Source organism: Camelus bactrianus, chromosome 8, assembly GCF_048773025.1.
Source record: "Camelus bactrianus isolate YW-2024 breed Bactrian camel chromosome 8, ASM4877302v1, whole genome shotgun sequence".
In the NCBI taxonomy this organism is placed as follows: domain Eukaryota; kingdom Metazoa; phylum Chordata; class Mammalia; order Artiodactyla; family Camelidae; genus Camelus; species Camelus bactrianus.
Genome location: NC_133546.1, coordinates 21,753,239 through 21,780,501, shown reverse-complemented (window position 1 = coordinate 21,780,501; position 27,263 = coordinate 21,753,239). Strand labels below are relative to the sequence as shown.

The 27,263-nt window shown below is 33.9% G+C and overlaps 1 long non-coding RNA gene across 2 annotated transcripts in view; it reads left to right on the top strand.

Moving 5' to 3' along the window:
• The window catches only part of LOC123619752 (uncharacterized), a 783,931-nt gene that overhangs the window by 606,554 nt on the left and 150,114 nt on the right, over positions 1 to 27,263 (top strand). The window lies entirely within an intron of this gene.

Sequence of the window (27,263 nt, the reverse complement as noted above, 5' to 3'; positions counted from 1 at the left end):
TCTCTCTAGTCAGGTCATTCCAATGTTTTGCTGAGCACAACTTGTTCTTTCCCTTATTATTCCCATAACCCAGTTGACCCTGGTATCAGCCATGGTCCTGGCAGAAAATGGATGGCATATTCTACTGGGTAGATTGGAGTGAGTTTAGTTAGCAGATGATGTACAAAAGTGTGTGGACGGCCTAAATAATCCAACAACCCAACCCTCAGGCTAGTCATAGTGAGGAGCTCCCAACATTTGTAAGTCTTACAGGGGAGGTGGAAGGAGCAGTTACTGGAACCAGAGAGGAAAGCTCTCTAGGGGAAGGCCACTTGTTAAGAACTGTGGGATTTTAGAGAGGGACACAGTCAACTCATGGTGAAATACTAGAAGAGAGAGCTGGGGAAAGAATATCCATGATGCCCCTCTCCATCCTCCTACATATTTCCTGCTGGTGCTAATGGCCAAGCCTAATGAGAAATCAGAGGTGTAATGGAATAGATACAACCCATACAGGGTTTGCTACCAAAGCATAGGCCAGGGTGAAGAAAGGTGGAGTATGAATCTGAAGGAATAAATAGAAGAGTGAGTGACCTCTCTCCTACTTAGCGGAGCCCCATCACATATGATTTGGCACAGAGAACCTGAATTCACAAACATCCTAATACCCGGTTAATTACCAGTATCTTTCATCTTATTCACATATTTTGTTTGGCCATTGATGCCAAACAAATTTTAGGATTCATGCTAATTGGCTCAGAGGCCGTGTTAGAAAACCACAGAACGTACAACTGAGGCACTGAGGCCTACAGGTTTCTTTGGAACGATCAGGGAGTTGTAGAAGAGGATTTATTTAGTGGAGGGGCTCTGTGAATCTTTACCTTGGTCTATACTTGAAGAAAAGATCACCTAAAATTTATGATTATTATTTAAGAATTAGCCAGTGGAGTGTATTATCCAAAGGATTGTGATTCAGCAACTTCGTCAGTCATTTTCTATGGATGTTGGACCACTCAGTGGTGTGGGAGGCAGCTTCTTGTAACACACACATTTGGTGATGCGGTTCTAGATGGGAGAGATGAGAATCATTAGCACACAAGTTTTGTGATCTCTGATCTTAACCAAAATGCCATTTCTATTATTAGTTAAAGGTGAGGAGAGGATTAGTGGAAAAGCCAAGACGTACAACACAAGTTTCCTGTACCTGTTGTGTTGCTCAGCCAGTATCCATTCTTTTCTCCTGATAAAGGTATATCCCAGTTTTGTCCTTCCTCATGCAGCCATATATTTCAGAGGAAGTCGAACCCTTCCTCAGCTACAGAAGTAAAGCCTCATTGGCTTAAGATAATTCCTCTGAGTGATTGATTCAGGAACATATGTTCCAAACGTGTCCAACGAATTGAGGAGTGATCTTTTCTAAGATTTCTGGAAAAGATGCTTTCTTAGTCTTCTCTGTGTGACACAAATGAGACAGAAGAGAGACGGGGTGGGGGTGCACTGTGAGACAATGGGGGCCATGAAGACAGAAATCTGCTAAGAATGGAGCTACCATCAAGGAGGCAGAACTGAGAATCAGAGAAAGGAAAGAGTTCCTGGTCACACACTGAAACTGCCAAAGCAAGCTTTTTCTGAAAGTAGAAAAGGAAGTTCAGAACATTTTGGTCACTTGAGCGAATATATTTCCCTTCTAGTTTGAGCTACTTTGACTTTTACAGCAACTCAAAGATTATATGCTGATATATAAAAAAGAGTAGAACCAGTATAACAACTTAATTTTTAGTGTCTTCCTCCCTTGGTTTGGTTTACTGTTTATTTAATATGACTTTTAAAAATGCCTGTGAACTAGTCATACTTTGCCTTTTAAAACAGTAATATGATTCAGGTTATAAATATAAGAACCATTTTGAGTTTTACCCAAATTTTTTATTAGTCTTTTACATATCTGTAGACATTTATAAATACCAATTATTTCTATTACACAGTATCTAGGACAGACTGTGCCTGAACAGATTATATTAAGTTATCACCAGTTTTGCTGTGATATATATAGAAACAGTAAAAGATAGAGGAAGTGTGCTAGGAAAATTAGTTGGAGTCAATAGGAATTATGTTGGCTAAATAGAAATTTTACAAGCCTGCCTGTCTGAACAAACATTTGGTAATATTATCGCTGCTACTAAGACGTCAAAATTTTAAGAGTCACTTTGATATTTATCTAAGAGATGGTGCACTCTTTGAAGAGAAAGAGATACATGAGAGAGTATTTATTGTCAGTTATGTAGAATCCATCAGTCCTTACAGGGTTCTTTATTCCTTTGAAAGCTGGACAAGTTGAAAAATAAAACCTTTCAGTGGAAACAAAACCGATAGGATTTATTGGAAAAAAGTCCAACTCACTCATATAAACTAGTTAAACTTTTTGCATATTACCATAACCCACAGTCAAGATGTATTTGGTTTATAATTTGAGAAGAGAATATTGTCAGGATGAATAATAATCAGTAATTCTCTTTTGCTAACATAAAACATTTAAAAAAATATTCATTTCCTTGGCTGAACAGTTTTATATCAACTATGACAAATTTAATCACAAGAATCTTTTAGCAAATTTATATGTTTATTAACTTTAAAACATATAATATAAATTTTAGTTCACAACAAAGATCACCTTAATTTATTAAACTTAATTAGGATTGCTAAATATAATAATATATATTGCTCCAGCAACCAACAATTAGGGAAAACTATTTCTGAATGTTTGGTCAATTACTTGCTAATCTACAAAGCTCAGTAATATGGCCTCCTGCCATGGTAAATTGAGGTTTCAATGTAAAATAGATGATGCATTCTTTTGGAAATTCCTTTTACAACACAATTAACCTCTTCACCTTTTAGAAAACACATTGTGAGCATATTGAGATGCTATTTAATTTGACATGCTTTATATGGTACTGATCAGTGCCAAATAACATTTTAAATTTTCTTAAAATTTATTTTACATTTGTTAGTTAGGCTTTCAGCTACTAATTACACCATATTTCAGTTTTTATGCAATTCTTTGATCCAGTAATTAATAGTAATGTGATAGCATTAACTGCAGGAAGTTCTGGTGGTGGAATCAGCATTCTCAGATGTTAGAGGTCTGTTAAGGAAAAACCCAATGAAAGGTGCTAGGAATAACTATAGGACTCATTTTGGATAGGACTATTACAAAAGACTATTACCAGGCTATTCCTCTCATAGAAAATGTTTCATTCAAGAAGTAATAAAAATGTTTCACAAGCACATATGAATAATGAATAAAGAAAATCATAAGCAGGGAAAAACATTAATACAGCAGCAAGCAAATGCTTTGAGAAGAGGTTTATTTTATAGCTTTAACTGTAAACTGTATTATTTTAGAGCTTATGTTAAAATTGGAAGTACTCTTAGGAGTGATTCACTGCTACCTCTATCCATGCATCAGTCCCTGTTATAACAATGCTTATGTTAAAATTGGAAGTACTCTTAGGAGTGATTCACTGCTACCTCTATCCATGCATCAGTCCCTGTTATAACAATGCTGTTGAATGGAAGACCAACTTGTGCTTGAACACCTTCAGAGAAAGGAAATTCATTTCCTCACAGGCAGCTCATTACCTTGACCACAGTATATACTTTTATAATCTATTTAGCTAAATTCATGTATGTTATCTTTCTTTGACTATAAACTAGGGTCTAAGTCTTATTCATATTGTTATCCTATTATAATACCTAGCACAGGGCTATCCATATGAAAGTTGCTTAATTAGTATATATGATTTGATGATGAGTAAGGATGGTTATCTGTATCATGTAGCTCTGAAAAAAGTCCTAGTTATGATCTCTTTTAAAGAATATCGAATACTGTAGTTCACTATCATCAGGCACACATATGAGTAAAAAAGTTAGTTACCAACATGTGTTTTTATTTTACTCTACTGCCAGTGTGATCCTTTCACTGATGCTTTTATTAAATGCATCTGAAATAGATGGATTGTAACACAAAACTTTATTTTATCATGTTTAAGAGGAAAACACCAACTGAGCTACTGGTCATAAAAATTCACTGTTTCAGCAGCTGTTTGGTTATAAAATTATTGTACTAAAAGCTCATAAATATGTACTGCACATTCATTTAGAGGGAAAATAGCACTTTATGGCTTTTTCTCACTTTTTAAACATGATTTTTAGTAGTAAGTTAAAATAATTCTTTAAAAAAACTCTCATATAAATTTACTCCAGAATCACATTGTCTCATCATAATGGGGGCAAGAAGGATTGGCTCAGAGTCCAAGGACTGGGTTTTGAGTACTGATCTGCTACTTTTTGTCATATGACCTTGAAAGATCACTTATTTTTGCAAAGATTCAGTTTTCTTAGGTGTAAAATGATGAAAAAGCACACATTCTGTCTACCTCAAAAAGTAGTAGGAGGATCAAATAAAACACTGTGAATAAGAAGTGCTTTGTAAAATGGAAAGCCTTATTAAATATGAGGGGCTGTAATCACAGAGGAGATTTAGAACCCCAACTCCCTTACCTTCATATTTGAGGACTGTAGGAAGGTCCATAGATGTATTTAAGATATTATAGCCTTAGATACTACCCAGTCACTACAAGACTTGATGGACTAGTGATGGTTGGCAGAAATAAATGAGGAAGGCACAGTAGCTCCAGTGACTCTACTGACTAGAGTATGTATTTCTGGAGTAGTATCAACTAATTATCAAGTTTCATAAAAGCCTTCATGCATCCGAATGCTCATTAGTAATGTTTTTGTTTTTTAATTTAAGAGCTATAAATCTAAGTAAAATAATTCCTCTATTTTGTCAGAATTATTTCTCCAGGAGCCCAAATATACATGAGGTGTGCCTTAAAAGGTTGCAAAACCCCTACCTCACACTATATACAAAACTTAACCCCAAATGGATCAATAATAAGACTTATAACTATAAAACTCTTTAGAAAAAATGATAGGGGTAAATCTTCATGACCATGGATTTGGCAGTGGATTCTTAGATGTCACAGCAAAAGCACAAAAACAAAAGAAAAAATAGGTAAACCAGACTTTTTCGAAATTAAAATATTTTCTTCATCAAAGAGCACTATCTTTCAAGAAAATGGGGAAAAAAACCCAAAGAATGAAGAAAAGGACAAACTATTTTAAAATCATCTATCTGATAAGTGTCTAATATCCAGGATATATAAAGAACTCTTATTAGTCTACAAAAAAAGACAAACAAGTCAATTTTAAAATGTGCAAAGAATTTGAATACAGTTTTCTCCAAAAGTATACAAAGACATGAAAAAGTGTTCAATATCATAGGTTATTAAGGAAATGCAAATCACAAGAACAATAAGATACTTCACACTCAGTTAGATAGCAATCATCGTCATCATCATCAACCACAAATAACCAGTGCTGGCAAGAGTGTGGAGAAACTAGAACCCTCATACATTGCTGGAAGGGATGTAAAATTGTGTAGCCATTGTGGTACAGGGTTTGGCAGTTCCTCAGAAGTAAAAAAATTACCATATGACCCAGTAATTCAACTCCTATGTATTTACCCCAAAGAATTGAAAACCGGTGTTCAAACAACTGCTTGTACATGAACGTTCATAACAGCACTATTCACAATAGCTGAAAGGTAGAAACAACACAAATATCTATCAACAGATACATGGATAGACAGAATGTGGTATATAAGACAATGGACTATTATTCAACCACACAAAATGATAAAGTATTGATACACACTATCAGGGATGAACCATGAAAACATGCTAAGTAAAAGAAGTTGGACACAAAAGGTCACATATCATTTGATTCTATTTTTGTGAGATATCCAAAAGAGCTAAATTCACAGGGAAAGAAAGCAAATTAATATTTGCCAGGGACTAGGATAGAGGGTAAGGGGGTTTCTTTGGGGGTGATGAAAATGCTCTGGAACTTAATGTAGCAGTTGAACAATACTGTGAATGTACTAAATGCCACTCAACTTGTAAGCTTTAAAATGATTAATTTTATGTTATGTGGATTTCACTTCAATAAAAAGAAAGTCATTCTACTTATGATTTCCTTTTTACTCTGGTAAAATGAAAAATATAAAATGCATCATTTGCTAGGCAATTTCCTTTTGGTGTATACTAATTCTTGTTTTTGATTTCAGTTTGGATAATAAATTGTGTTAAACATACCCACATGCAAACTTTGATAAAAATTAAAAGACCCTTTTATACATGTTATGGTGATTAAAGTTCTTACCATGTTTCTGGGGTCTTTAAGCTGTCATCAGGATATGACTCTGAACCATGGAGACAGTCTGCTCTTCAGGACCACATTTGTCTTTTCCTTTAAATTCTTTCTTCTTGTTCTTTCGAGGGGGAGTTGGCTTTCAAGACATTTGAGGAAGTTGTGAGAAATGCAACTTGATCATGAGATGCTTTACATTCAGAGACAGAAGGGGACAAGGGGCTAGAATATGGAGGGAAAGAAAAGACTTTTTAAAGAAAGGACAGGGGAAGCTCTATTTTTGAAGTTAATAGCTATGTCTGGGATTATTTTGCCAATATAAATGAAAAAAAAAGTCCAATGAATATAGTATCAAAATTTTATCATTTTATCTTCATTTGAAGTTAACATTTCAAGTGCAAAATGCAAAAGATTCTCTTAAAATTATACTGTATCTAGGTTCTTCTTAGGTTGACAGATGTTAAAAATATTCTTGAATTAAAATACTGTATTATTGGAGTGGGAGTAATTGAAGTCAAAACATGCTCATATAATAGAGGACTTAAGGATCTGCTTTTGCATTTCTTTTAAAGAAATAACTCTTATCACCATGATATCATGTGACAAATGGTATCCTAAATCAAGTTCTCAATTTTATTCACACTGTCATATATGTAGGAAGTAGAGCAAGATTTCTGAAATACACTCTGTTCTAAACCAGGTAACCAGTAGAAGGAATTTCAGAAACTTTACTGGAGAAATATACTTACTAATAAATTTAGGAAAATAGTGATCTCAAACTTTTGTGGAAGGAAGCAAGTATAACTAAATAAATCTCTAAGTAATTGATTAACTAGTTAGTTAACTAAATATGTAGTAAGCTATTTGACTGAACCATATAATATTACATTTTGTAAGTCAAAGTTCAGCAATTTCATATATATAATTGTATATTATCCAGTTTGTTCATTCACTTACAAATAAGGATTATAGCCTTTTCTCTTTCATTCCTTCAAATGAAAATATTATAAGTAATATTTTCAATGTCTATATTTATACTTTTTTATATTTATCAGGACCCAGGAATATAGGTGACAGAGACCTGACCCAGACTAATTTAAGCAAAACATAAAGAAATAAAGGGATTCTCTGACTCAAGGGTGATGCTAGCCTATTGATTTAATTCTCAGGGCAACCTTCTCCATGTGACTAGAAGCTACAAATCTATAAACCTATGGTCAATGATTATAAAAATAAATAAAAGTAAGAGCACTCTTTTTTGATTGTCCATGTATTAATCTCAGAACAACTTAGATTGACCTGTGTGTGTCACATTTCTCATGCCTAAATCAATCGCTGTAGTCAAGAAGATGAAGTTTTTTTATTGGGCAGCTTGGGTCAGGTGCTGATCTTTGCAAATGGGAATCAGGTCCCTTTCTGGACCATTTTAAGTGTGAGGAGGGCACAGAGTGTAACTCCCTACATCCAACATAGCTTGCTAAAGTGGAAGCGGATGCCAGCAGATGTAAAACAGGTCCAGTATTAATTTAAATATCATCATTTAAAGATTTCATCATAGGATAAATTATTCCAAGTAAAGCATAAAAGTCTATGGAATAACTTTGATGGAGTTACTTTCAGTCTAAAAAAGAGAAACTAGCGTATCCAACAGCCTATGCAAAAACTGACCTTCTAATCAGCTTTTTATATAATTACTTATTTTGGAATAATTTTATATTCATAGGAAAAGGAAAGATAGTACTGAGAGGCCCCTTGTATCCTTAACCCAGTTTTCTCCAATGAATACATCTTATATACTTATAGTATAATATAAAATCTAGGAATTTTGCATGGGTACAATTTATATGTGTAGTTCCTTGTCATTTTATCATATGTACGGTTTTGTGTAACCACTGCTTCAACTGAGATACAGAATTATTTTATCTTTACAAAGATCTCACTCATGCTCTTCCTTTATAGTCACATCCACTCTCCCCCTCTCAACATTCTCAAGCCCTGGCAACCACTAATCTGTGTTCCATGTCTATGATTTTGTCATTTGAAGGAGGTTATATAAATGGAAACATACAGTATGTGACCTTTTTTGATTGGATTTTTTCACTCAGTATAATGCCCTGAGAGCAATTTTAGTTGTTGTATGTATCAATTGTTCAGTACTTTTCATTGCTGAGTAGTATTCCACGGGAGATGGGTGTATCATTGTCTATTTACTTGTTCTCTTATTAAAGGATATTTTTGTAGTATCCAGTTTTTGTCTGTTACAAATAAAGCTGGTATTAACAACCATATTCAAATTTTGGCAGGGTTAGGGGAACAAATTTTCAGTACTCTGCAATAAGTGAATACCATTGCTAGGTTATATGATATGTATCTGTATGTAAGAAACTACCAAATTACTTTCTAGAGGAGGCTCTGTCATTTTACATTCTCATCAGCAATGCATGAGAAATATAGCTTCTCTATATTCTAGCCAGCATTTTGTGTTGTAACTTTTTCAGTTTTAGCCATTCTGATGTGTTGTGATATCTTATTGTGGTTTTAATTTGCATTTTCTTAATGGCTAGTGATATTGAACATTTTGTCATGTGTTTGCTTGCTTTCTGTACATCATTTGTGGTGAACTGTCAGTATGTCTATTCTTTTTGATGAACTATCTCTTCATGTCTTTTGCCCATTTCCTAATTGGATTATTATTTTAATTTCAATTTTGAAAGTTTTTGTATTTCAGATATAAGTCATTGTCAAATATGTAGTTTGCTAATATTTTCTCTCAGTCTATAGCTTGTCTTTTCATCTTCTTAATAGGGTCTTTTGGAGGGCAAACCTTTTTAATTTTGATAAAGTTCAGTTTATCAATTTTTCTCTTTCATAGATCATGCTTTTGGCGTCATGTCATAGATGTGTTTCACCAGGCTCTAAATTTCAACACAAACCTCACAGCTTATACAAAAATCAACTCAAAATGGATGATAGATTTCAATGTAAAAGGTAAAATTGTAAAACTTCTTGAAGATAATCTAGACTATTATTTTAATGTCAAATTGCTTTATTTCCTCTTTAATTGAGAGCTGATTTGAGAATGCAGGTATGCAAGGAAATATTTATAGTTGTTCTATGTAGACAAAAAGGGAAAATGTATTAATTGTGAAATATCTTAGGTTCATATTAAAGTAAGTCATAATCTTTGTTTAAGCTGTTCCCTTTCTGACACATGTTAGGAAATTTTTGCTATAACTGATGGGTTTTTCCCTATTACAAAAGAGCATTAAGACAGACACCAAAGAAGTCACAGGCATTTCCATTATAATGATATTAAAAAAACTTGTTAATCAGAATGTTTGTGCCATAAGCAGTAACTGCAGCCTTTGAACTAAAGGTTTTGATCAAGATTGAAAGTTACTGTGATAGGAAACCACTTTTAGGATGCAGGCTGTTCATCAGAGCTGCTGGTATAAAGTGGTGTCTCAGTGCTCTGCTTGGAGGCAGCACTGTGTGTTATACAGTCTTCCTACTTTCTGTAGATTGAGGCAGCACAGCATTTGTCATAATACAGTCAGGGCCAAAGGAAATGGTCTTTCCTTCCTCCTTAAGCTGTATTTATCATTTCCTATTCATTTTTAGTTTGGCTACACTGGTGTGGAAATTTTCTTCTGACTGAGCAATAAAACAAGTAAAATTTACTTCTATCCAGCTGGTAGATAAAGTTGAGAGCACCAGTTAAAATAACAGCAGAAAGCCCTGGGATTTGAAGAAGGCAAGTTCTTTTGCAAGCATCCTAAATGAAGGTGTTGGATGAGTATTCATCTGGGAATTAATTCCTAGGTTCCTTTTTAACAAAGTTATGTTTAATCAGCAAGAGCTATCACTTACTATAAACAAAATATCCCTTCCCTTTTCGCAGTTTTTGAAAAGAAAAAATATGTTTATGGTGCTCCAAAGTTTCATTTTAAATAACACCATGGGATTAAACATAAGAATTTGGTAACTGACAGGAGACTAGTGTTTCATACTCACTGGAGACCAGAGTTAATTTCCTTAGGCTACAGTATTGACAGAAATTCTCAGTGGATCATTCAGAAAACTCAAGAGGGGCCATAGTATGTATGAGTCTTTGCCAGCCTAATCCTGGAGGCCATTTATGTTTTAAACAATGGGAAGATAGTATTAGATGGTCGTGTTGTATAGGGGTGAAGGCAAGGAGGTACCACTTACTACTGCTACCGGCCTGCTAGAGACTATTGGGAGACATATTTTTGGTTACTGTGGGTATCTCCTAGGACAATAGTGACAAATATCACCACCCAGTTTATTAAATCCCAATAGGAATGTTTCCATCATCTTTTTGCTAAGAATTTGTTAGATGTAACATTTTCCAGAAGTACTGGAAAATTTACTTATGTGCCAAAAATAAGAGTGAAATTGACTAGAAGCAGAAAGTCCCTGTCCAAGCTGAGGAAATGCAAAAAGTAAACAAATGGTATAAATAGCAAAAGAATGTAAGTCTGTGGTTAGCAGTGATGTCTGGATGTCCAGTTTAAAGTTTTGTGCTTTTTTCCCCCAACCCTAGTTACAAAATGAATGAAACTGCAACAATATAAATATCTAAATAGTCTTTAGTTAAATGAGCATTCCATAAATAAGTCGTTCTGAACTGTTTTGAGATTTGAATCTCAGAAATGATTGGCTCTATCAAAAGCAACTAATTTTAATTGTCCCTTTTAGATTCATGTTAGGGATAAACTCTCTTAACTTAAACACATCTTTAACTCTCTGTCATAGATTCTACAACCTTGAATTATGTTGGTTGGTGTTGTTAATTACCATTTAAAAGTCTTTGATGGGAATGCTTATGGATTTTGGCAATTGTTGTTTAGTTTTGTTTTTGGCCTTAAATTTTCAGGATACTTATTTTTAAATGCATATTTGTAGAACCTAACAAACATGAAATATGCTCAGGGTCTCCCATACAAGTTCTTTGAGTTGAAATTGTCCTAGGTGCCAGTTATCTTGACTGTTAATCTATTTATAAAGATTTTAAAAAATAGAAATCATGGCCAATACCAAAAAACTTATATGTAAAACATGCAGTATTTTGAAGATACAACAATTTACTATGTCACTAAGATACTGGCATTTTCTTTCTAATATTTTAGTCCTACTGAGGATATAGATTCATGTTTTCATAATAAAATATTACTTGAAAATTGAGCAGTTCAATTCCTTTCCATTCTGTATTTGAAATTCTATAATGATATTGACTCCAATTTAAAAATATAACTCACAACAGTCTGTAATACCTATATTTAACTGCAGATCCTCATTATTTTACAATATTTAATGGGAATTATTTGATTATGATGGTTTTGCTGCAAGGTGATATAAGACATAAGAATGAGACAGGTGTTGTATCTGTCTCCCTCACACCGGGGCCATCATCTGCTATTCTGAGATATGTTTCCCACAAAGGAAAAAAATCCTGGAAGAGAGTAACTGTTACTCTAAAATTTGGTCTTTCTTGCCCTACTTTATTTACATTAGCCAGATACATTTTGTAAAGGTCTTATTAAGTAGTTATACACACATATTAGAGTGTGTATTTCTTCTGATAAATAATCATTAAAGTGATATAAATTAGACTCAATTGTTAAATATGTGCTTTATGTTATAACAAAATTAACATTGGACTACTTGAAAATGTCACAGGCCATTTTTTTCCTGTGTGTTAGAGAGAAGTTGGATTGTTTCCTGAAGAAAATGTTGATTCTGACAGTGTGTATTTTTTTTGTCCATACCTGTGTAGAAGTGGAATGAGTGCTCTAACTGGTCATATGTTCTGGTTAGTTCCTAACTGTTCATCATGAAATGTCAGTTTTATGACTGCCATATGAATATGCCTTAAATTGACAATATATTATCTCTGGTATCTAAGTACTAATCAGAGAATAACCTTAAACTACTGCCCCATAATCCTTAGCTGGGTCATGGCATTGTTGAAGATCAAAAAACAGAAACAAAAACAAAAACAAAAACACCATATGTCATAAAACCATCTCCATAAGACATTCTAAATCTTACTGTTATATCAAGTCAGACCATCATGAAGGTCCACATTGGGACCATATTGTTTTGACCAGTCATAGAATAGCTTTCGTTGATCCTTACTTTGGCTTATGCCAATGCCCAAGTTCAAAATAACATTCTAGTCAGAGCTTTTTGGAGCACACTCATTTACTGGAAGAATGCCAAGGTCATTGTCCTTTTTTTTGCTGATCAGTACTCACCTCATGGAGACTGAAGGAGAAAATTCTCTCTGTTCTTAGTACCAAGAATACTTATGCTTGTCCTCCACTACTGTTCTTGTTTATGTGATTTAATCTCCCTAACTCTGTAACTTATAAGACATAATTTTCCTTATTCTTTTTTGTTATTATTATTTTACTGTTACTATTGTTATTGTATGCATTAAGCTTTAGGAAAAGCAAAGGCATTTTGCAGTCTAAATTCTTTTGCATTATTTTATGGCATTCATTGGTGTCTTAATTTTCCCCTGACTTCATCTCCTTCTTTCCCTCATTTTCATCACTTTACTTTTAGCTTGTCAGAAGGCATGTAATTTTATTATGAGCCTTAAATCATTTTTAGAATAGATGTTTGAATAAATAGTGTTTATTATTCAAAATGTACATCACTAGGCAAGTGACTTGATGTACAACTTTTTGCTCTAAATACAGCTATTCTAATAGCTAAAATGTAGTTTTTAAAAAATGATTCAAGTAATTGGAAAATCTTTAGAAAATGGAGGTAAAAGAATGTGTCACTGATTGTGTAAAAAATGATGATACTAATAATTATAGACTAAGAAGAGGAGGAAGATGAGGGAAAATGAAGGAAAGGATAACAAAGGAAGAGGAAGGAGAAGAACTTAGTATGTGGTAGGCAAAACAAAAACAAAAAGCAAAAAGACAAACTCCATGTATCCAAATTTTACTCAGGAATAAAATGTCTTAGAGGAGTTAAGTAACTTGCCTCATATAGACAATTGGTAGGTTACAAAAATTAAACCCTTCAACTTTGCTACAAAAACTTTTTTAAAAATCAAAAACAACTTGAATCCAAATTTTATTTTATGCTTTCCTTTGGTCTAATTCATTAATCTCACAAGTAACTTTGGATTCCACTGAGATTTCTTATATAATACATGCTACTACATCCTGAGAGAATTTAACTCTGCCCTAAAATGACATCTGAAGCCAATATTTATAACCCAATCCTATGTCCTTGCCAAGTTTCCTGTGCTAATGATCTTAAGCTTCAATAACAGCTGTCATGTAGATGAATTGCAAGGTACTCTGGGAGCTATATGAACGTATCACACAGCTTATAGCATAGATATATTTTCTCTATCACCTCTGGATTAAAATGTCACCTATTTTAAGAATTCCTAGCAAAGCATAAAGAAAAACGTGAATACATATACCATAGCCAACTGAAAATTCAGAGTGAAAATTAAGGTTGACAGAATGTCATTATCATGCAAATTAGACTGGACATGGAAGTTAATCTTTGGAATTTATAAAATGATAAAATTATCATTTCTTTCTATTTTCATTCATTTCCTTTTAAAAAGAAAATATAGGATGAAAACTAGTTAATCAGTGTTTCATGGTTAATTAATTCAGGGGTTATTCAATGCCATAAAATGGCTTGATACAATTCTGAAATAGGTAATTTAAATCTTGCCTTGACTATGGCATACTAAATAAATTTTTTTATTACAATACTGACTCTCTCCGATGTATACAATAGCCTCAGTGTATTTTAATCTATTATTTAAAGCAATTAAAAAAACACATACAGTTTTGACATGTTCTGTTTCTTTAGAAATTACTACTAAGGTGAATGTTTTCCAAATGGGTCTGATCATAATAATCTTGTTAAGAATCCAGATTCCTCCTTCCCAGACAATATTGTATCAGACTTTCAAACAGAGGGGTCTCATAACATATACCTTTTTTACAACTCTAGTTGATTCTTTTTATCAAGCAAGTGTGAGAAATAATACTTAAGGTAATGTTCACAGTAAGAAAGAAAAACATTAAGTGTATGTGATGTGCAGAAGCTACCCCAGGGATAGCTTGGGCTCAAAGGCCCACAGATATCTGAACTCTTCTTACTTCCCATGCTCATTTCTCGTGATTTTTGGCTCACACGGTTTAACTGAGCATCACGGGGAAGACTGTAGTTACCTGCACCCAGTGTGCTGCTACTAGTCTCCATGTCTTTATCCCCACACCTCCTAGATGGTAACACTTTTCTCCTTTACCTCATTTTATCTCTTTTTCTTCATTATCTTTTATTTCCCCTGGTTAATCTTATGAATTGAAACTCATTTCATACATGTCTTTCTTTGTAAAGTCTTCCTTCACATCCTCCCTATAAGCTACTTTTCAACATCTGAGCCTTTATAAAATCCTGGGCACTACTTAACCATTATGTTTGCCTCACTGGATATGATTGTATCTTTAATGTGCCCCTTTCCCTCACTTTGTTGTAAATATTCTGAAGACACTCGCCAGGAATTTTTTTAGCTTCACTTGCCTCACAACTTGCTCTGACACATGGTAGATGCTTTGAATTGTATAGTTCTATGGATGAATGGGTGGATGGATAAATGGATGGATGGATGGATGAAAGGAAAAATCTTGTTCCACAAAGTGGGAATCAGGGTAAAGTATACAGAGTGGAGTCTAGACTTGAGTGAATTCTAGGGCAGTACAAACACAGCTTTTTTAGTAAGTCAGGTAGGGCAACAATCAGGGAGCCACCAGAAGGACACTCGTCCAAAACGCAAGAAAACAAGTGCTCCAAGGGCAGGTGGTTGCTAGCCTCAGAATATCCATCAGAAGCTCAAGGCAGGAGGGCTTGATTCTGAGACCACCTTTCCTCACATGGGTCTGTGTACATGTGTTTTATCATCTCTGCTAGTGCAGAACTGAACTTGAACAAGATGAAGCTTCACTGTAGTCACTGCCCATACCTAAAAATATCCTGCAAAAAGCCAACACTGATTAGTTCTAGTGCAATTGAGTCTTGTTCTTTTATTTAGAGGACAGTAGTCTTGGAGGGTGGCATATAATTTGCTTCCCTTTCGAGAAACTTAGATAAAATCTAGACTTACAATCTTAAAAACAAATTAAGTTGTAAGTTTATCAGGCATAGCCTTGGTTCAGTGTTCTGAAGAACAGAGGAGAGTGAGGTGGGTCAGAGGGTTAAGTTCTCCTCACATAGGAAGTGAGTGATATCACAGCTTGTGTCCTCTTGATTTGTAATGGAAATTAGACACAGTAAGGGGCATCGTACCTTTTAAGTCATGACATTTTTGAAATTATACATTCTAAGCAGGCTGGATAATATTTTAAACAAACTACCACTGAAAATCCAGTTCATCAGAGTCATTGCACATACTCAATTGCTGATTTTTATATTGCAGTATTTTTGGCTCTAAAATCATGATGAAATAACACCAAAAGCAAATGGGCTATATTATGCACAAATTGTTTGCTAAATCTAAATTGCTAAATTGGAGCTTTTTCCAGCTGTGTCAGAACAAAAATATATTCAGCTACAAATATATAGAATTAGGATATTTTGAAGGTGGAAAAATATGCTGGGGTTCTATTATAAAACTGATTGAAAATAGATATCCTTCCTTTAAATTCTGTTTTTTAAACGCAGGGAATTCATATTTCTGAGTAACTCCTTTCCACATTAACATTTCCTAGGACATGTGTCCCGTTTGGTCTATAAACTCCTAAAATGAGATTATGAAGGAATAAATCAACTCATCTCATAAGGAGGGTTAGATGGCTTGATTGTAAAATAAAAACTGGATGTCTATAATGCAGAGTATCTTGGGTTCTGTGGGATGTACAGTGACTCAAAAATTTGAAATTATCTATATCCTTAAGGTTCATGGAAAGGTCACTTTTAGTGAATTTATTTTAGAATTATGGCACTATAAAAGCTAAAAAAAATTTTTTTTTTAATCCTGTATTTCAAATTTAAATGCCTAGAAAGTAAGCAATGCAATTGTTTTTAGGCTTCTTGTGAAAGGCCCATTAATGCTTTGCTCTAATCAGCTTGTAATGTGCAAGAACAGAGCCCATTGCTATGTTTTTTTGTTGCTTATTTTTAAGAGTAGTTTGAAATCTTGATTTTAAGTGGATTTTTCCCGTATTTAAATAACTGTGTACTCCAAACCATTTTCATCTATGGGCTACATTTGGCTTTTGAGTCACCTATTTGCCATTTATGTTTCAGGAAATGACTCTCATGTGGTGGCGAACCTAAACCACCCCGTGCAAGGGGATAGCATTTGCTCCCAGATGAATATCTGCCCCACTCCTGGAGGCTCACTCAAATTCCACTTAGCCACAACCGCCTCCCCCAAACTTCTTTGAAAGTCCAGAGGAGGTTTTGATTCTAGGAATCTTTTCCCCTCTGAAGCTCAAAGTATTCTCTGCCTCTGCATTCTTGGAGAATGTTTCATGCCTTCCCTTTTTGATAGGAATTATATAGCACAGCAGGACATCTGTCATAGACTTATTTTATGCTGCCCATTAATTTATAGTTTTTCAACTTGTAAGAAAATTCCCTCAAGATAAAATTCGCCATTTTAAAGTATACACTCACAGTGTTGTACCACATTACCACTATCTAGTTTCATAATAGTTTCATCACCCCAAAGGAAACTCCTTAGCCATTCAGCAGTGACTCTCCATTTCCCCCTCCTTCCAACCCTGACAGCCATTAAATAGTGACTATTTACCTCAGCCTCTGGCAACTGCTAGTCTGCTTTCTGTCTCTATGGATCTGTCTGTTCTGGAGATCCTAATAAATGGAATCATTTAATATGTAGTCTTTTGTGTCTGCCTTCTTTCAGTTAGCGTAATGTTTTTGAGATCCATCCATGCTGTAGTATATATCTTTGTTTCATTCCTCTTTATGGTTGAGTTCTGTTGTATGACTATGCCACATTTTGTTTATCCATTCATCAGCTGAGGAACATATGAATTGTTTTCACCTTTTAGACTCTTTTGACTAGTGCTGCTTTGAATATTTGTGTACAAGTGTTTGAACATTGTTTTTTTTTTTTTTAATTCTTTTGGATATACAGCTAAGAGGGGAATTGCAGGGTTTTTATGGTAATAGATAATAATATGTTTAAGTTTTGAAGAATCACCAACTCTTTTCCACAGTGGCCACATCATTTTACATTCCTACCAGCAATGTTTGAGAATTCCAGTTTCTCCCCATGCTAGCCAATGCTTGTTATTTTCTATTTTTATTTTTGGATTTTTAGTATAGCCATTTTAGTGTGAGGTGGTATCTCGTTGTGGCTTTAATTTACATTACCCTAATGACTGATGATGTTAAACACTTTTCAAGTGCCTGTTGGACATTTCACACCTTTTTGGAGGAGAAATGTCTACTCAAGTATTTTTTTTTCATTTTTAAATTGAATTGTTTGTCTTTTTATTGTTGAGTTTTAAGTGTGTCTTATATATTGTGGATAGATGCTTATGGATGCTATATTTTTTCAGGTGCTTTGCTACATCAATTGATAAAATAATGTGGTTTTTGTCCTTCTTTCTATTAATATGGTATATTCCACTGATTGATTTCCATATGTTGAATCACCCTTGCAATCCTGGGATAAATTCCAACTGGCCATGGCATATAAATCTTCTAATGCTGCTTGGTTCAGTTTGATAGTATTTTGTTGAGGATTTTGCATCTATGTTCATAAGAGATATTGTTCTGTGTTTTTCTTTTCTCATGATGCCTTGTCTTCTGTATGAGGGTAATAATTGGCCTCACAGAGCAAGTTAGGAAATGGCTCCTACTCTTTTGAATTTGTGTTAATTTTTCTTTAAATGTTTGGTAGGACTAATCAGTTGAATCCATCTGGTCCTAGACTTCTTTTGTTGAAAAGTTTTTGTTTACTGGTGCAATCTCTTGTTACTGATCTATTCAGATTTTATATTGTTCTTCAGTTAGTTTTGGTAGTTTTCTCTTTCTAGAAATATATCCATTTCACCTAGGTTATCTAATTTGTTGGCATACAATTGTTCATAATATTCTCTTGTAATAAAAATTTTAATTTGAGGCCAATAATAATATGCCCATTTTCATTTCTAATTTAAGTAATTTGAATAATCTTTCTTTTTGCTTAGTCTACCTAAAGGTCTGTAAATTTTGTTGATCTTTTCAAGGAACCAATTTTTTGTATTTCACTGATTCTATTATTTTTCTCTATTTTTAAAATCTCTGTTCCTATCTTTTTCATTTCCTTTCTTCTACTAGCTTTGGACTTAGTTTGCTTTTCTTGTTCTAGTTTCTTAAAATAAAGTGTAAAGTTAGTTTATTGATTTGAGACAGTTCTTCCTTTTAAATGTAGAATTTATAGGTATAAATTTCCTTTTGAGCACTGTTTTAGCTGCATCTCATATTATTTATTATTTTGTGCTTTTGTTTCTGTTTGTCTCAAAGTATTATCTAATTTTCTTATTTCTTCTTTGATCAAGAACTTCCACATATTTGTGAATTTTTCAGATTTTCTTCTGTTATTAATTTGTATTTTCATTTCATTGTGGATGGAGAAAATATTTATCTGATTTCACTATTTTTAAATTTATGGAGACTTATTTTATAGCCTTTAATGCAGTTTATTTTGGAGAATGTTTCATATCCGCCTCAGATAAATGAATATTCTGCTGGTGTTGGTAGAGTATTCCATACGCGTCTGTTAGATCTGAGTTATGGCATTATTCAAGTACTCTATGTCTTTATTGATCTTCTGTCTAGTTGTTCTACCTGTTATTTAAAGTGATGTATTGCATTCTGAAATTACTGTTTTTATTACTATTTATCCCCTTAATTCTGTCAGTTTTTACTTTACATATTTTGAGGCTCTGTAGTAGTTGTGTATATGTATATAACTGTTAAAAAATTTTAAAGGATTGACTACTTTATCAATATGTAATATATAATATATAATCCTTTTCTTCCTGGAACACTTTTTGTGTTAAAATCTGTTTTATCTGACATTAGAGAGTCACCAAGCTGTCCTTTTGTCTCTATCATCAAGAAATATTTTTTCTTTTTTTTTTTCACTTTCAGTCTATTTTTGTCTTTGAATTTAGTGTCTTACAGACATCAAATAATTGGATGATGTTTAAAAATATTTTCTGTCAATTTCTGCCTTTTAATTGGAAACTTTAATCTGTGTATATTTAATGTAATTTTTAAGAAGTAGAACTTACTTTTGCCATTTTCTGTTTTCCAACTTCATCTCATTTTTGTCCCTCAACTCCTCCATTACAGCTTATTTTTAATTAGTAGATTTTTTTTCTTTTATACTGTTTTGATTCCCTTCTCATTTCTTTAACTGTATTATTTTTAGTTACTTTCTTAGTGGTTACTCTGGGGATTACAGTTAACATCTTAATTCATAATATTTTAATTCTAATTAATGCTAACTTAATTTCAATAGTATACAAATGTGCTACTGTGTAACTCCATTTCCCCACATTGTTATTGTCACAGATTATATTTTTTATACATTGTGTGCCCATTAACATATATTTATAATTATGTTTAATGCATTTGCCTTTTAAATCATATAGGATAAAATGAGTTACAAACCAAAAATACAATAATGCTGACTCATCTTTTACCTATGTAGTTACCTTTATTAGTGTGTTTATTTCTTTATATGGCTTTGAGTTACCTTCTAGTCTTCTTCACTTCATCCTGAGAACCTCATTTAATATTTTCTATAGGACAGCTCTATTAGTGCTGGGTCTCTGTTTTTGCTTTTATGGATGTGTCTTACTTTCTCCTTCATTTTTGAAGGATAGTTTTGTCAGATATAGAACTCTTGGCTGACTTTTTATTCCCCAGCACTTTTAATGTGTCATTCTACTGTCCACTGGCCTCTATGGTTTCTGATGAAAAATTATCTGTTAGTATTATTGCGGATCACTTATACAAGACAACTCACTTCTTTGTCCCTACTTTCAAAGTTCTTTCTTTGTCTTTGTCTTTCAGCAATTTGCAAGATGCTTCAGTGTAGGTCTCTTTGAGTTTATTCTACTTGGAATTTGTTGACCTCCTTGGATGTGTAGATTCATCTTAGATCAAATTTGATAAGTTTTTAGCTACCATTTGTTCAAATATTCTTTTGGCCACTTTCCCTTCTGACCTGCTGGGACTCTATTTTGTGTATGTTGGTATGCTTGATGGTGTCCCAAAGATCTTTTAAGCTCTATTCATTTTTCTTCATTGTTTTCTCTTTCTGCTCCTTCCACTGGCTAGTCGTAAATCTTCATATTCACAGATTCTTTCTTCTGCCTATTCAGAATTGCTATTGCACGTCTCTACTGAAATTTTTCTTTCAGTTATTGTATTTTTCACCTCCAGAATTTGCATTTGACTTAAACAGTATTTTCTATGTCTTAGTTGATGTTATCCATTTTGAGACACATTATTTTCCTTGTTTTGTTTAGCTCTTTTCCTGGTTTCCTTTTAGTTCCTTTAGCATATTTAAAACAATTGTTTAAAATTATTTGTCAAGTAAGCCCAATTTCAGGGCGTCCTAAGTGATGGCTACTATTTTATATTTTCTATGAATAGAATGAAACTTCTTGTTTAAAACATTTTACATGCCTCAATTTTTGTTGAAAGGCAGATATTTTGAATATTATAATGTGGCAACTCTAGAAATCAGATCCTTCCTCTTCTTCACAGTTTATTGTTGCAACTCGTTATGGTAGTTGTTTGTTGAAGCTCCTTTTCTGAACTAACTTTGATATGTCTGCATTTTTTTGTTTTGTTTTGTTGGTCACTGATATCTCTGTTCCTTCTGCTTAGTATTCAGCTAGAATTTTGACAGAGGTTTTCTTAAGCACTTAGCACTATAAAAAAAAAGAGAGAGAGAGAGAGAGAAAGGAAAAGGAAAGGCAAGGGAAAAAGGCAAAGGAAAAAAATAACTATTTTTGCAGATTGGCTCTGTGTTGGAGCACTCTTTCAATGCTAGCCAGGAAATTAATAACTTTGCTTTAGCCTTCACTTCCTGCTCACACAGAGCCTGAAGTTCAGCCAGAGGTGAAAGCTTATGTTCTTCTCAGGTGTTTTCTGAGCATGCATCCAGACTTGGGCATTTGCTTTGGTCTACTACATGCCCCAAAATATGTGGGGGCTTCAAAATCCTTCCTCCCCATATTTCTCCTTCCTAGCATCTTCATTCCCAACCTTCTTGGTCTATTGTTTGTCTTAACAATTATGTTTTCGTCCAAGTGGCTATGGCTAATACATTTGCCTTTAAATGCTTTGAATAAACACCACCAGGGAAGTTGCCTAAAGCCTGTGGAAACTCTGAGGCAAATAAAACACATCAAGCCCTTTCAGTGATATTTCAGAGACCCACCAAACAGGTCAAAATATGCAGCCATAATATATTTTGTATTGCCCCCTTGGGTACCAGTAACACGCACCAGTAAAGCAGGTTGCCATTTCAAGGCTGCTGCTGAACTGGGTTTTGGGGGATGGTAACCAGGTAAGTTTAATGCCCCAGAGTTCTCTTACTAAAATCCAATCATCTTTCTCTTTATTAAACTTTCTCCTAGTTGTTGTTTTTCTTTTGATTCCAGAACTCCTATAGAAGTTAATTCTGACAGTTTTTGCCAGCTTATTTCTTGATTCTGCGATGTGACTAAGTTTTGATATTCCTACCGTGCTATTTTTTTCTGTAAGTCACTCTGACTTCCTTTTTAATACTGATTTTAAGTTGTATAGAGAATGGACACTAATTGTGGTCTAGACTTTTATTTTATACTACTTTTGAAGATTTTCACTATAAACCCTATAATTTTACATACAGGAAGTATTAAATAATAATTTTGAATGAAGGCATGAAGAAATAAGTCAACCAGTATCACATAAAGAGATTTTATTACCTACCTAAGTGACTTATTCTGCAGTATAAAAATTCTGAATTTAGGATAAGTTTTCTTATACTGTATAATAAGTTCTTTATGGTAGCATTAATTTTCCTTTGCTCAACTGTTAGTGAAGATAGAAAAAATATGGTCATTATATTTTTCATAATATCTTTCTTCATGTACACAGAATAGTTTTTAAATTTAATCATCCAGTGATCTCAGCTCTAAAATAAACAATCTTTCAGCCTTTCCTCATTGGTTTTATTTTCTGCCTGCATTATCCAGATAAGGACTGGAAAATAAAGATCTATCTAATTTGGCTAAGTTAGCAGTCTTCAATTCATTTGGGAGTTGAGTAATCCTTTTGCAATGAACATTAGTCTAGAAGTTTTTAATTAAATGTGATCATGTAAAATAGTAATAGGAATATTACCACTGGGAATGATGTTTCTTCCATAGTACTAGTGACTGGCCATAGATGTTTAATGGTTGATGCATTTGGGTTAGGGTTATCCCTAACATGAGTGAAAGCAGATTCAGTCTAGAGCTGAGACTTACAAATCTAGAATGATAAATTCTGAAAGAGAATGTCCGTATTTTTGCATTGAAAAATCTAACAAATATCTGTAAGAAGAATATTGAAAATATTGCAAGTGGTGCTATTTAATGTTGTATATTTATTTTTGTGGAAATAATATTTCTTGATTGTGTTTTATGTACCAGGTAAATGCTTTCCAATAAATATTTACTAGCAAGCAAATGCTAATACCTTAGTTATAATGTTCTGTCTCAGTCAAGGAGACTAACGATCAGAGCTGCTAAGAAACTTGTAATCACAGGTAATCATCCTGTAGCAGAGATCCTGCCTCAACTGGTCATCTCTGATTTCAGTGCCTTTGGAGCCCCCAGAGCTGTGTAGCTGAGGACACGCTCTCCTCAGACAAGTTTAGCCAGTGTTCAGGCACAGCAGGATAGGGTGTCATCATTGCTACTCAAGGCAGGACTCCTCTACAGACAGCCTTTCCTATGAGGTCCCTTCCGGGCTTCAGACTTTCTCAGACCTGCACTGCAGTCTGGGTCTCTTCCTTCCCACTCGTCCTCCCTTTCTCTCCCAGGTGTCAGACCTGCACCACAGTCGGAGGTATTTCCTGCCACTCCTGCTCCCTCTTCTGTTATCCTCCACACAGGTTATCTATCTGTTTGTTTATTTATTTGTTTGTTTGTTTATTAAATGGAGGTGCTGGGACTTGAACCCAGGTATACGTGAACTATACCCTCCCTCTCACACACATTATCTAAAAGAAAACTTTTATATCACAGCTTCTATCTTTGCATTTTCTTTCCAAAGGATCTAAACTGACACAAGGAGGAAGAATGATATATTGGAAGAAAATACATTTTTTTATGTAGGGTGGTTGCATCAGTAAAGGTTGTTATGTATACCTGGATGTTCATTCTGTTTCTCCCACTTAGAAATTCAGTCTTTTTGTCCAACAATATTGTTTTTGTAAAATGAGGACAATCACATTTATCTTGCAGGGTTGTTGTAAATCTCTTGAATAATGTAGTACTACTTGGCTCTAACTAGGATCTCAAAAATAGTAGCTATTAGTCTTAATGTTGCTAATAAACAACAATAATATTGTATAGTAAATATTTTGAAATAAATATAATCATAATATATTACATGTTAAGCATTGGTATTAAAAATAAAAAATGTCCCCCCAAAACTGTCCTTTCCATACCAGAAACTAGGGCAATTTATTTCCAAAGCCCCTAGACAATCTAAAAACTGATCATAATCAGTTCCTTAGACTTTACACTTTAAGTCTACAAGTAATATGGTAATAGTCCTAGATTTTCATTATTATGTAATTGTTTTTATAATATGCATGGAGGCTGAATTTTTTTAAGAAAAAAAGGAAAATAGTCAAATGGATGGTTATTTGTCAATAGTTTAATAAGTCAGGTGGGATAATTAATCATCAGAATTTTGCATCAGACCTTATTTATTCATCAAAGATTACTACACAACAGTGATAAATATTAGAATTAGTATAATTTTTATAAATGTCACCAGAAAATATTAATGTTTTAAAAGAATGTAAACAAAACTTTTATATAGCCCTTTTCCTAAAAAAAAAAGAAAAAAAAATTAGAGAGAGCATGCATAAATTTATCCTGCTAAAAATGTTGAAACAACATCAGGATGATGTTTCTATCTTGCCTCTCTGATAGAAGCTATGCTAGAGTTTCTAGATTATGAAGTTTGTATCATCCTAAAAATATGTTTGACTCATGTGTGATAATGTCCTCCAAAGCAGTGTAGGTTCAAGCTCTTATCCAAACTGAAGAGATCACATTTGGCTTCTGGATCAATGTCATACTTGACATTAAAAGTCCAGTGTTAACATGTAGATAGGAGTAGGTCACTGGCAATTAAGGATGGAAATACCACCCATCTACAGTTGAAACTTCACTTTAAATTATCTGAATTCAGTTAAAAAAACCAGAGAGGGTACATATAAAAACAATCACCTAAAGACAATTTTAAATGGTATGATTCAATTCAATATAGTGGTTTAGTCTTTTAGTGTCTACTGTGAACCAGCAGCGCTATGCCAACCTCTGTGAATTCAAAGATAAATAAGACATGACTCTCCCATCAAGGAAGAATGATTTATTAGAAGACATGAAGTTTAGTCCAGGAATTCTATAGGGCAATTAATACAAGTTACTACTTCTGATTGCATAAAAACATATTAAGAGTGTTCAATTTGAGCAAAAATTTTAAATGACAGAGACAAAGGTAGGGAGGCAGACATAGTAACATGGATAACAACATATCAAACAAAAGCAACTACATCTGCTCATTTAAGGATTTGTTTTATGTGGCAGTTACGTTTTACATCTCGGTTGGTGCTTAAATATTTCCTAACACCAAAAGCTGAATTGTCTTATGATGAAAGGAGCAGTAATGCAAAACTTGGTGTCTCCTCTCCGGTCTCGCTCTCTCTCTCTGTCTCTCTATCTCTCTCTCATACACATACACACATTCTCTCTCTAAGTGGCATTTGATAGTTGATGACTTAATGTGGTGGTAAAAATTAATGCAGAGCTTGTTTGGAGAATGACTGTTTCCAAGGACAATGCTGGTTCAAAAGAATGCTATACTTGGCAATGCCCTTAGCATATCTGGGGTAATGGGTAAGCCTCTGCACTGGCATACAAAGAGAACAGAGAATAGCCAGCACTATTTGATGTTCAGATTGTAAATGTGACTTACACATCATAGAATATTTTGGATAATAAGGTAATCAACTTCTCTATCCTCCTTCATAAATCCTATTGATTTAGAGACAGCTAATAGAATGACAGAAATATGACACTACTAAATGCCATTTAAATATGACTATCCCTTAAAGTGCTTTGGAAACAAGGAAAATGCTAAGACATGTAAGAAATCTTTATGTATGCCAAAGGTGCCGAGACTCAATGCATCATGTTCTCATGCCTGAGAGTTAAGAGCAGCTGTCCTTCCCAGGGCCTGAGGTTCATTACTAGGATGGGATGATGTGGTGTGGTAAAACAGAAATCGCTCAGAGTCACTGAGTGCTTTCTGTATGCCAGGCCCTGGCTTACATGCTTTGCTTTGCCTTATCTCATTTAATTCTCACAACACCACAATGAAGTAAGTACTGTTATTATTCCCATTTTCACATGGAGGGCAGCTGAGACTGTCAATGCATTCTCAGGTCATTCTAATTCCATAACATGCTTCTCTGGTTTTATAACCCTCAATTGTAATAAAGTTAGGGTGCTAAAATCATGTATAGGATGAATTTTCATAAAATTACTTTACCCATTTGGAAATACTACTCATTTCTCTAAGGTTCACACATATATCTGTTTTATTGCTTTACTCTGGGGCTGTGTTATGGGGTGAATGTGTTTTCCAGGCAGAATTGACCTCTTTGTTCTATACCAATCATCCGCTACAACCTAAGGCAATTTGCTGCCAGTAAGTCTACATACTTTTACACTTCTTAATGCCTATTTTTAAATATCATCTGTTGATGTTACTCTAAATATCCCTGCTTTAGTGGCACAATTACACATGTATTCCTAGACAGATATATCATTTAAATATATTTCCTTGTTTTTCAAGTCCTTTCTAGGCAACTTTTTCAAAGGTAAAATTTAAAAAGCACTGATCAACCCAAATGAAAACTATTTGAAAGGCAAAAAATGATGATGCAGTTAAATGTTGAATGTCTCCAAATTATTTTGTGTCACTGTACTAATTCTACCTGTAAAGAACAGGAATCAATTATTTAATGCAGAACGTTTAAATCTAGTATTAGAATCTGGATGAGGATAAAAAGAAATTCTGAATCTGTTTTCCTCACAGATCTCAGTACCATTACAATATGCTGGATGCTTTCCAGTACAGCTATTAGACTGTGAGTCTTTTTATGTGTCTGTGTACAGATCTCTATGGGTACCTAAAAAATACATTCTCGCTAGAAATCCTTGCCTGCTGTTTACCCGCAACTTTGTAGCATGCATGATCTTGAACCAATCATTTAAGTTGTCTGTATCCCAGTTACTTTTTCTATGAAGTAAGAGTCTGGGTCAGATGACCCATGAGATCCATGCCAGAACTCAAACATATTGATTCTGTACCCAAGAATGATGATTTTACTTGAACTACTGTGCAGTTTAAACCAACTGCTGTTAAACTGAAAATACTCATTTATTCTTCCATTTTCTGTAAAAATACTTTCACGGATACTAGAAAACTTATTGCCACTACTATTAATAGGTAATATTAAATCCCTGCTTGCCCTAGGATTCTTAGATAGCTCATTTATACTTTGTACTTTTCAGCACAAATTTTTAGTCAGCGAATAGGTTTGTGGTTGATTGGTTGTGATCGTGAGATATGATGCATGGGGAAGCCAACATACTGAGGATGCAGAAGAGAGAAATAGAAAGAGTTTCTGA